This window comes from Carettochelys insculpta, chromosome 15 (assembly GCF_033958435.1).
Source record: "Carettochelys insculpta isolate YL-2023 chromosome 15, ASM3395843v1, whole genome shotgun sequence".
NCBI classification, from domain to species: domain Eukaryota; kingdom Metazoa; phylum Chordata; order Testudines; family Carettochelyidae; genus Carettochelys; species Carettochelys insculpta.
The window spans coordinates 21,864,885-21,877,160 of NC_134151.1; the positions used below are offsets into that span (position 1 = coordinate 21,864,885).

The following is a 12,276-nucleotide window of genomic DNA, read 5'->3' on the forward strand; positions in this document are numbered from 1 at the left end:
CAAGGAACAGCACTGTAAAGCATCAGTGTGGACAGTGCTACTGGGCTGGGAGGTGTCTAACCCAGAGCGTGGGGAGAGCTCTTACCATGAGCATACTGCCACGTTAAACTGCAGCGCTTTAAACTTCAATGTGTAGACACAGAGCAATTTCCCTAAAGAGAGTATCATTCTCTTAACCAATTACTTTAGAATGCCTCACATGGGACTCAGATTTTAGGGTCAAGTCTCCATCTCTAAAAGTCTTACTCTTCTGAAAAGAATGCTGAACAATTGTGTATCTGTGTGCTCCACTTACAGGATGAAAAATTGCTTTCTTTCACCACCTTCCTCCCACCCCCCCAGTTCAAGTGACAAAACTTGGGAAATCTCTGGCATTTATTCAGACAGATTTGGCAGCTTGTTCACGTTCACTTGGACTGCAAGACATAATCTGAATTTGGGACTCTCTTGCAGTAAAAATGTTACTTTTTACATAACTGCACATTTGTTACTAATAGATAGGATTGACGTGAGCTGTGTTTATTTTAAAGCTGTTTGTTAGTACGATGTACATTCTTTTCCAATGTTTTCATTTTTGTGTACTTGATATGTATTTTGCTCCCTGTGTTCCTAAGAGCTGTATTGTTGTTTTAATGTGGATCCACTTCTCATGTGGTAAAAAAAGTATTGGAAAGATCCCTTGAAAGAATAAAAAGCAAGAACATTTTCAAAATGATTTTGAGATTTAATCCTCCAGAAATTCAATTTGTAGGAAGCAGGGAGTGAAGAACTGAAAAGAGAACATTTTGGAATAAATCAGGATTACCTACCCATGCAAATGTAGTGATCCAATTTAGGCATACCATTGTGCTAATTTATTATAAGAGCATCACAACTCCATCAAATAAACTGTGATGTCCAATCCTGACTGATTCAGGCAATAATATGGATTTCATAGGCATGTTCCATTTCTGCCTACTGTGGTTCTAGGATTTATTGTTATTTATGTAAGTGTCTAGTGGTTAAAGCACAGAATTACGAATCCAGAGATCTGTTACTGTTGGCGTTCACAGAAACTCCCTGTGCAATATTGACTCAGTAATTTAACCAGTTTGAGCTTGATCATGCTCCCTGGATGACAGCACAAGTCCTCTGAGCATTGATTTCCTCATTGGTAAAATGGAGATAGTGGTACTTAGCACACCGTGGCATTGACAGGCCTTGTTTGTTGACATTTTCAAAACACTTTTACAGTGCTTAAATCAGTGGTTCCCAAACTTCTCGGCATCCCGCCCCCCACTTTTGATTTTTAAGAAACCTTCATGCTCCCCATCTCTTCACCATCATCCACCCGCCCTTTTAACAAAAAGTTCAATTCGTAATTTACAATAAACACAAAAATGTGATATAAAAATGTTATTTAAAATTAAAAATAAGCACAAATAGTTTTCCTTGGCCCCTTGCAGGTGCCTGTTGCTGAGCCCTGTGCCAGCTGCCCTGCCCGCCTGAGTCTACGCTGCCAGAGCCACCTGCCCAAGCCCCACACTGCCCAGGCCAGACACCTGCCCACCAGCCCGAGCCACCCAAAACCCATGCTACCAAAGCCATCTGCCTGCTCACCAGCCCGAGCTGCCTGAGCCCTGCAGTGCCAGAGCCAGCCACCCAAACCCTGTGAATCCTGCAAGCTGGCTGGCTGCCCAAGCCCACAAGCCCTGCGAGCTGCCCTCCTGAGCCCCTCCCATCCCATGAAGCCAGGCGCCCCCAGCCCCCCATCTAACCCCATCCCCCAACCCACACTCACTCACCTTTGCATGTGGGTCTTCACCGGCTGCCTGCTTTTTGTAGCGGCTGCACCGGGTCAACCCATGTAAAATGGCAGGGGCTGAGAGCCAGAAGCAAAGGCCAGCTCTTTCTTTGGGTGAGGGGAATGATGGGGGGCTGGGTTACCTCGTGCCTCCTCGGAACTTCTTCATGCCCCCGCCCCCGTTAGGGAAACCATGGCTTAAATGATCCTTGGGTGAAGGGAGCTTTAGAGCCATAGAGTAATGAAGAAAGTGGTGAGAGAGAGAGTGTGTGTGTTTTCATACTGTGAAACTTGCACCAAGATATTTACAGTTTAAATCAGACCTGTTCAATACAATCCTGCTGCCTGCAGTGCTTTGGATAAAGACCAGATGAAGATTCACAGCATGTTTTTCACTATGGGCTTGATCGTTGTGTAGCAATCCATCCAACGGGGGCAGATTAAATCCACTGCAGAGCTCTCTCTTGTTGATGCCGGCACCTTGCCAAAACTAGAAGAGTAAATGGAGCCGATGGGAGAGCGTCAGCTGTCAACTTATCACTGTGAAGATACCGTGGTAAGCTGAGCTAAGTATGTCCATGTCCACTATTTTGTTCATGTAGTGTAACTTAGGTTGACGGCCTGTGGTAGTACAGACAAGGCCTCAGGAGTTAGGCCATGAGCTCTCTGGTGTGAGGATTGTCTTTTTGTTTAATATTTGCACAGCACCTTGCACAACGGGGTCTGCATCCATGAGCTGATCCCATAACTCAAGTAATAAATACGCATAGATAACGCGGGTGGTGGGGGTGGTTATTGTTGAATTAAGTTACGTATTTTGTTACAAAGGCAACTATCTGTGTTAATGGATGACCCCTACGAAGCGCAACCGTTAGCTTTTGTGCTCTCTGCAAGGTATTCAATAGCTCTTTGAACTAAATGCCGGCTGTATATGTGGCATTTGTGGGATAATTAGATCCTCAGTCAGATAGCGCTGGAGAAGGAAGTGCCAACTACTCTTATTACAATTTCACCATAACAGTCTTGAGTTGTACGTGTAACACGGGGGAGTCATTGAATGTTTTCGCCCTCACCTTTTTTCCCATTTTCCCCCCAAATTTGATCACATTTCCTCACATGCCTGCTATCTTCCAGCAAGAGTCTTGAACCTTGAATCCCGAGTGTGGAGCTCTTACCCATAGAATTCTGGGATCTCACCACAGTGGATTGCCAAAATGTTCATACAGGACAAAACAGCTGATGGCACTCTTTAACTGAGACCTCTGTTTAGATCAGAATGGAGCATCTCAGGCAGGGATTTGGAGTCTCTGTCTGTATTGGGATCTGTTCCTAGTGGGTGCTGAGCACCATCTCTATATAACCAAAATGTAGGGCGACCATATCTCCCTGTCTCAAATACAGGACAGGGAGGTAGGCACCTCCTGGCTCCACCAAGCCCCAGGGAGCTGGGAAGGAGGTGGCAGCTACCAGCCTTCCCCGGGAGCCCCGGGAAAGCAGCAGCTGCCAGCACTCCCGAACCCTGGGGAAGCAGCAGGGACTTGGCAGCCGCCCAGCTTCCCCAGGCTCAGGCAACTGACTCCCACCAGCAGCTGCACCTGCACAGCTGCTGGCGGAAAAGGTCAGCGGGGGAGGGCCCAAATACGGGACAATTTCTCCCCTTTATAAAATAAGTAGGAACGCATTTTAGCAGTCCCAAATACAGGATCGTCCCGCCTAATACAGGACAGACAGTCACCCTACCACAATGGGATTTGCAGTTGCTCTGTGCCTCTCAGAATCAGGCCCCACTCTGTTCCAATGTAAGTTTACTGGGAACAGCCCCCAGGGTCTTGGTGACTAGTCATCACAGCCCCACAGCAGGGCCCAGCTATGTTGCCCTTCCTATATGGCAATCATCAGGATTTCACCATCAATGAAACAAAGCACCCTGGTAACTTGAACTGTGTGGCAAAGCCAATCTGGACAAACTGCTGGATTCAAGAGGAGATAATGAAATTCTGTGGCTGAGGAAGAGGTTTGTAGATGCTGAGAAGGGCGCTTTAAAAAATGCCTGAGACGAGGCAAGCTGCAATTTTCTGGGTTAACTGCTTGTATGCCGTGGAAGGGAAGAGTCAGAGTTTTCTTTGTTCAAACTTCTTATGCCACTGTTCCAGAAGAATGGGTTGTAACCAGCTTCACGTTGCATGAACTGGCCTGGCTGACACTGGCTGTGTCTACACGTGCCCCAAACTTCGAAATGGCCATGCAAATGGCCATTTCGAAGTTTACTAATGAAGCGCTGAAATGCATATTCAGCGCTTCATTAGCATGCGGGCGGCAGCCGCGCTTCGAAATTGACGCTCCTTGCCGCCATGCGTCGCGTCCAGACGGGGCTCCTTTTCGAAAGGACGCCGCCTACTTCGAAGTCCCCTTATTCCCATGAGCTCATGGGAATAAGGGGACTTCGAAGTAGGCGGCATCCTTTCGAAAAGGAGCCCCGTCTGGACGCGCCGCGCGGCGGCAAGGAGCGTCAATTTCGAAGCGCGGCTGCCGCCCGCATGCTAATGAAGCGCTGAATATGCATTTCAGCGCTTCATTAGTAAACTTCGAAATGGCCATTTGCATGGCCATTTCGAAGTTTGGGGCACGTGTAGACACAGCCACTATTTGCACAAATGGCTCAGCTGAGTGAAGACAAAATAAGGAATTCCTTGAGATTTTGGGGAGAGAGGTATCCACTGGAACAGCAACTTTTTGTCTGAAGGCTGCAGTTGTGTTTTGAGTTTTTCTCTTGAGGATCAGATCAGAAAGTGCAATTGTATGATGTAGTACTTTTGGGCTGGATGGAATGTTAGATGCTGGAAGTGCTGAAACCTCACTTTGTCACTCTTTCGACAAAACCCACGGAGCATCCACATTCTCAAGGCGTACTGTTGACAGTAAATCGATGGAATATGGCACTTTTGTGACCAGCGTTCTGCCGTTCCTTCATGAGGCAGAACGCCTCTCTCAACACTTATCACGAACGTGGCCTTGTTTCCCGCCACTAGTCCTGGCTCTCAGTCTTCTGTTCTGTTATTTAGCTGTAGTTTACCCCAAAAGTCTTCTAAGAGCCCAGTAAGCAGTGGAAGAGTTGGTAATGCTGCTAGACATTAGTGACCTTCTGTGGTCTGCAAATTCTCTTGTCTAGGACTGGTCAGGGCCTGAGGATGTTGGATTAGAGAGGTTCAACCTGTAGTTACACAGGATACAGGGCCTTAAGGATTCCCGAGCTCTTTCATACTGCCCTGTGTAGAAAAAAGTGAAGACTACCTGTCAACAAATTTGGTGTAAGCAAATGATCATGGAGGAACCCTGGACCCTTGGCTCCCTGATCATTCAGAAACTTTGGTGTGATTGTGGTGAACGGCCTAGCATAGGTTTAAAAGCGTATGCATATGGCAAAGGAGCGGGACAGCTGCTAGCTGTTAATAGAAGTGACGCTGTAATTCCTGTTCCAATGCCAACAAGTAATGGATTATAAAATGTCTAATCTAATAACAGAATAATTAAAAAAAAACAAATAAGAATTACCCTGGTCTGATCTGTCGAATAAGTGCTTTGCTCAGAAATCATGAGGAACTAGGTCATCTTAATGAGAATCATGAGAACCATCATTGTTTCCTGTCACTTTCCCCATCCATCTGCAGCTCCTTTTGAGAGAAGGCCCAACTCTGCTCTTCTTTAGCAGCTCCAAATCAGCAGTGAATGAGCAGGAGTCAACGGGCCAGGTCCTAAGCTGGTGTAAATTAGAATTTACATCAGCCGAGGATCTGTCCCAATGGAAATACTCATGATTTATGCTGGTGTAAATGAGAACAGAATTTAACAGTGAAAGATCAGAAATTCTACATACCCTGCAGAAGTGTCTGAGGAGCTGTTGCTGTGATTCCTCTATTGGCTTGATCAGATAATTAGATGGAAAGAGTGCTGTAAGGGAATTTCTCAGGATGTTTTCAAATGTCAGCACTTGAAGAGGCAGCACCGCTATGGATACTGCGGGAGCACTACTACTATTTCTGCAACTAGCAAGTGACACCGAATATGCTGGGGGAAAGAGAGACTAAAAAGAGGTCCTGTCTAGAGATGCTGCAGCTCTGAAGCACCTCAGTTGTCCGGATTTACATGACGTGATCATTTGTCTGACTATTAAAAAAGAATATAAAATTACGTGTCTTTGATACCAATCATTTCTTCCATGTAGCAGAAAGAAACCCGGTGTGAGGAGGGGGACAGGTGTCATCCGAGGGGACACAGGATTTTCAGTTTCTCCTAGTCCATGCCTACGCTTAGTAAAAACTATGAGTTCATAGGAATAAGGGGATTTCAATGTTGGTGGGGTCCTCTTGAAAAGGACCCCAGTGGAGACGAGCCACACGGGCACTGAAACACAGTAATTTCGAAGTGCGGCGGCCGCCAGCATGCTAACGAGGTGCTGAATATGCGTTACAGTGCCTCATTAATGTTTGTCAATCTGGCCATTAGCGTGGCCACTTCGAAGTTTTTACTAAGTGTTGACGTAGCCCTAGGGGCTGATAGTGATGGGTGTCTCTGCTGCTGATTCATTGTGTGACACAACGGACAGCTCAAGCTACCACCCCGTACCTCAGTTTCCCCACCTGTAAAAAAGGAAACTTACCAAGTGTGCCAAAGGGTGTTGCATTGACTGAGGCTTTAAAGGTGTGTTCAAGTTTCATCAATCAATATTTGCAACATGTGTCAAAGCCCTCTGCTGTCAGGCACTACAGATGTGCCAGCTCTTCTTATTGCTGTGAACAGACTCTTGAGCACGTCACGAAAGTAAACCTGAAAAGGCACATGGAGCTTTTTCACCAGCATGAACTCAACAGAAAAATACCCCTTTTAGATGTGCCTTTGAAAGGCAGGCGCTCGGTTCCAGCTATTTCTGGAGCACTTCCAGACAATGTGCACAGAGCTCTACCTTGTGGTAAAAGCTCTCAATAGCCAGACAGGAGCTTTTAGACTAGAATATAATCATCTGTGTAGATTCCAAAGTCAGAAGGGGTGCATGGGATCACCTTAATGGACCCCGCCGGTGCAGCACAGGCTGATAGAACAAAGCCAAATTAATTCCTGCAAAACACCTTTGAGAAGAACATCCAATCGGGATTTAAAAATTGCCAGAGATGGACACTCCTCCATGACTCTTGTTCCAATGAAACAAACGAGCAGCCGTGTAGCACTTTAAAAACTAACAAAATAATTTATTAGGTGATGAGCTTTTGTGGGACAGACCCACTTCTTCAGATCTATAGCATTTCCAGTACAGACTGACAGCTATATAGCACGGAGGTCCAAAAAAATGAAATAAAAATTCACAGATCAGCTATATGGAACTGAAGGGTGGGGTAAAGGGGAGAGATACTAATTGTCTTGTCTGTCTAATTGTCTCACTCATTACAAGGACTGTTTCCCTTCCTTTGGTATTTGTAATGATCTCAGGCAAGACAACTAGTATCTGTCCCCTCACCCCCCACTTCAGTTCTATGTATCCACAGCTACCTCTCTGTTCTTGTTCCAATGGTCAATTACCCTGACAGTTACAACTTTACACCTTATTTCTAGTCTGAGGTTGTATTACTCCTCTCTCTGCTAGAAGGAACAGGTCATAATCGAATGTGTTCCCAGTACAGGCACTTATTGTCAAGTCACCCCCTACACTTTCCTTTTGTTAAGCTAAACAGATTGAGCTCCTTGAGTCGATCACTATGTAAGGCAGGTCTACGCAGGTATAAAAGACCTAGGGCATAGCTGAGGGAGGCCCATGTCAGCTGATTTGGACTCACACGGCATAGTCTGAGGGGCTGGAAAATTGCTGGAGCCCCAGCTCTAGTATCCTCCCCCCCCCCCCCGGAGTTGGGACTTCAGCCCAAGTACCACATAGTAATTTTCCAGCCCTGCAGCCTGAGCCCTGTAAGGCCGAATTAACTGACCCAAACCAGCTGCATGTCTTTAGTCGCTGTTTCAATGTACTTTATCAGGCATGTTTTCTAATCCTTTAGCCATTCTTACAGCTAGTCTCTGATACTGTGAGGTCCGTTTTATACCAAGCCAGTGACACATAGTGAACTTTTCCATATGTGCCTTAAAATCATCATTTGACATCCTGCCTTTGGACTACAAGATATAATACATCTGCCAGCCCACACTTTGCCTCAGAAACTGGACATCTTTGCTATTTGTTGCTTGATTTGATAGCAGATTAAACTGGGATTTTAGGAAATCCATCACATTACAAAAACATTTATTAAATTTCTCCGCTACAGTTCAAAGTCAGCGATGTTACATGTGTGACACCGTCAGACTATTTCAATGGGGCGCCGATCTCAGTTAGCAGCAATGAAATGCAGATAACAATCATAAGCCCTGTCAGGCACAAGATTACTTTCTGAACAGAGGAGCTGAGATTTGCACCCCATTCACAACTGCTGTATAGATATGGCAGATTTTACACAGACAGTCCAGTCACAAAGATTAAATGCTGTATTGGAGAAATACATTTCCCTGATATTACTTAAGGAGTTGGTTAACCCGCGTATTGAATTCTGCACGGAAGATGGAGTGACATAGGGACTACAGGAAAATACTGAGGTTTCGGAGCTCTTTTTACATTTTGTTAATTGCTTGCTGGATTACTTATGCCCAAATGTTCCAGAGGTCCACTAGGGGGCTCAAGTTGCAAGAACTCCACATGAGAAAACTATAGGCTGATTTTCAGAGTCCTTAAAGATTCACAGTTTCAGCTGAAGTCAATGGAGCCTGCAGTTGCTGGCACCCCAAAAACTTGGTTGTCAACATCCGAAGTGGGACTCTCAAAATAAGTGGACCTTTACAATTTCTGTGCCATTTGTGAACTGGGAAGAACACTAAATTACAGGGTTGTTGTAAGACATAATGCATATGTGTAGAGCTGGATCTCAGCCATAAACCTGGATCCAAACACCCTTGAACCTGGCGGGAGTTCACATCCAGTCAAGCCTGCCAGCAGGGGGGGCAAAGGAGGCAGATGCACTCGGATCCCTTTGAAATGCTGCAGCAGAACCACTGTGACTGCTCACAGCTGTGAGGAAGTGGGGGTCTGGGGGGGTACGAGGGCAGCGCTGCAATCTGGGTGGCACTGGGGGTTGATTGTCCTTGGCCTGCCCCTTCTATTCTTGCCTGCCCCGCAGAGGCACCCCTCACACCTTGCCCCAGGGGCTGGCTTCCAGCTGCAAAATTTATGGCCGGTGCATAGCCACATAACGATCCTGATGAAAACCCTGATCCCATATTTCTGATGTCAGTCCCCTATCTAATTTGTACAGCTCTTCAAGATTCTCCAGTGGCAAGAACAATATATCTGTAAAGCAGCAGTAACAATAATAATAAATAACAACACGAAAAATTATTTACTACCAAAACTAGTAATTGTTGATCTGTGTATAAAACTGAGCCTCTTGCTCTCCAAAAATCCTTGTCTTGCTCAGTTTCCTGTCCACATGCAAAACTCAGACTATTACTGTGCATGCCACTGGGCTTGGTCTTAAGCAGTGCTGAGCACTGACAATCCCACAGAAGACAACAGGAGCTCTGTAGCAAGCAGGCCCACTGAACGGGGAGAGAAGGGGACAAAAGGGGCAATTGACCCAGGGCTTGGCATTTCAAGGGAGCCCAGATCTCCAAATGCCGCCACCACAGGACTCTGGGCCCCTTTGAAATGCTGGTAGTGCTGCTCCATAGCTCTGTGCAGCTGTGGGGGACCCAGCGCCGTGGTCCTGGCAGCACTAAGGTTGACTGCCCTTGGGCTCTGCTCCTTCTACTCTTGGCTCCACCCCTTCCGGGGCACGGAGCCACCCCCTCCCTCCCACTTTGCCCCAGGGCCCACAGTGGCAGTCAGCCCCGCTGGTAGCAAACAGTATGAGGCCCTCTGTGCCCCAAAAAACACTGCAAGAAGATGTTTTGCACCGATCCTGCCAGCAAAACTTCTCTGATCAGCTTATTTCCATCTCCTCGTCTGACATTGTGTCTCTGGGACACCGAACGTCAGGGCAGACACAGCAATGCTTTCTGCAGCAGGGAAACAGCGAATATTTTAAACGTACACATAGACGCTCAGGATGTGAGGGAGATTTCCATACCTGAGCCATTCTTCTTTTGGTGACAAACCTGAGGAACTGCCCCAAATGAGGTGTGATTATAGGAGGCTTTTGGAACAAATGGATGTATGTACAGGTGAATATACAGAACTAGGTCACCAGGACCAGCTGGAATTCACTCGTGTTCTGAAGGAACCAACATATGAAAGTGGAAAACTAGTAACTCTAACCTATCATTTAAATTAACTTCTGTGCGAAGTGACTGGAGGAGAGCTACTGTGATGCCAATTTTCAAAAAGGTTCCAGAAGGGATACAGGTTGCACCTCTCAAATCCAGTGCTCTCTCGTCTGGCAACATCTATGGTCTAGCAGGGGCCGGAGCCCCCTAGCAACCCTGCAGCAGTAAGGGGCTGGCCAGAGCCCCCTGGCAGCTCCATGTCAGCTGGGGGACAGGGGCTGGAGCCCTGTGGAAGCCCCAGAACTGGGACTAGAGTCCTGGGGGAAGGAGGCTGGAGGTGGGAGCTGGGGATGCAGCAGTCCTGGTAACACTGGGTAGTCTGGGGGCAGAAGCCGGGAACCTCCCCTCGTCCAGGTAATTCTCTTGTTCAGGACCTGTGAGGTCCAGACCATGCTGAATAAGGGAGGTGCAACTTGTACCAGCAATTACAGGGGATGGATCACTTGAGGATTACGTGTTCTGTTCACTCCTTCTGGGGCACCTGGCATTGGCCACTGTTAGAAGACAGGATACTGAGCTCGGTGGAATCTGACCCAGTGTGGCTGTTCTTACAGGGGAAGACATGCTCCTTGAACATAATAGCCCTAGGAGTCAGATACAGTTGTCCTGCAGAAGCCCTGCACTTCTGGCAGCCTTTTTGCTGGACTCTGCGGCCACTGACATGATACTCCAGCAAAGTGAGAGCCATTAAAACAATTATCCCACCCCTGCAGCTTACTGAGCCTGGCCCTTCCGCCCCTCTTTATATTAATTCTGGATGTGCTCTGCACACTGCAGTCCTTTTTGGGCTGGGACCATGTGCTCTGCTGTGCTCTGTTAAACCTAAGCACACACCATTGATTCCTTAAGAATGGTCCCAGCTTGTGAGACACTCCACTGCTATAGGGGTGTGATCATCTCACCTGGGCTTAAGAGTTGCCCAGAAGGCTGGAAGGAGCAGTGGGGAGGCTCAGAGGCAGGAGTGGGAGAGGTGTTTGGAAGGCATACACCAGCTCAGCCACGTGCAGCATGACATCTGTTTAAATGGGAGTTGTACCCAGTGTCTGAAGGCCACAGGTTTCTTGGGCATGATTGGTCACTGGTGCTACCTACAAGAGACTAGAGATGGGTCTGAGCTGTCAAGTTCAGATCTAGAATCAGGTCTGGAGGTTTGCTGTGCAAGGGAGAATGGACAGGGGGTGAGAGAACAGTCCCTGATTCCCTCACATCAGCTGCATTTCAAAGAGCTCAGCTGGGCTACGGTAAAGATGGGGAACCCACCTTCCCACCCCCTTTTGCTATAGATCTGCCCAAGTCCTTGAATGTGGTAGGGATCCGAGAGAGCAGCCAGCTCAGAGCAATCCACCTTTTCCCTCTCCCAACACTCCCACGCTTCTCCCCCATTGCCCCGGTGTCAGGAACGCTGCCCCCACCTTTCTCCTGCACACGCCATGAACTCCAGCAGTTCCTTCCCCCAGTCATATTCCTGTGCTTTCTCCAGTGACTTTGCTGCCTCTGGAAACTCCATCCACTTTCACAGGGTACTCTGCCCCTCCCCAGACACCCCCTGCCCCAGTCCTGCTCCTGTCCCTCCTGCAGCAGCTGCTCGCCAGGCGCTGAGAGCTTTCAGCCCACAAGTACGTCTGCTGCCCAGGGCCACCCCTTGAAACTCTGGTGCCCTACACCGTCCCCCATGGTGGGAAGTGGGGAGGACAGCCCCTCTGTGGTGAGGGCAGGAGCTGTAGGGGAGGCAGGAGCAGGGCAGGAAGTGGAGCAACTTGTCTGGGAGCCAGCGGAGTGGACTGGGTTGGGGTCATGCTGTTCCACTCCCTGCTGCTGCCGGTGAGCGCAGGAACAGACCTAACCCTCTTGCTGGAGCCTGCCCCCAGACCCCACCCTGGCTTCCCCCAGGCTTTGGGGGAAGGGGTGGGATGAGGGAAGAGTGGGAGGGGGGTGTCCTGCACAGCACCCCCAGGGATGGCTCTGCAGGGTACAGCTCATAGGGGTGGGCATGGAGGTGCAGTCAGGGGCTGCCCCATGTGCAGCATGCAGCTGCCTAGGGCACCGAGGAATCTGAGGCAATTTGGTACCCCACATTTTGTGGTGCCTATGCAGCTGTGTACTTTGCACATTGGTAGGGATGGCCAAGCTGCTGCCCCTCC

At 48.2% G+C, this 12,276-nt stretch overlaps 1 protein-coding gene across 6 annotated transcripts in view; it reads right to left on the reverse strand.

The window, feature by feature from the left end:
• Positions 1 to 12,276, reverse strand: part of ARHGAP26 (Rho GTPase activating protein 26) — a 544,666-nt gene that overhangs the window by 341,454 nt on the left and 190,936 nt on the right. For 3 of the 6 annotated variants that reach the window (XM_075009638.1, XM_075009639.1, XM_075009637.1), the window contains one exon: positions 6,441 to 6,607. The exons of 2 other annotated variants lie outside the window; for them this stretch is intronic. The gene's annotated coding sequence lies outside the window, so the exon portion shown is untranslated. Of the gene's footprint in view, positions 1 to 5,657; positions 5,733 to 6,440; positions 6,608 to 12,276 lie in introns of those variants that run through there. One more of the 6 variants, XM_075009643.1, reaches the window with a different exon arrangement.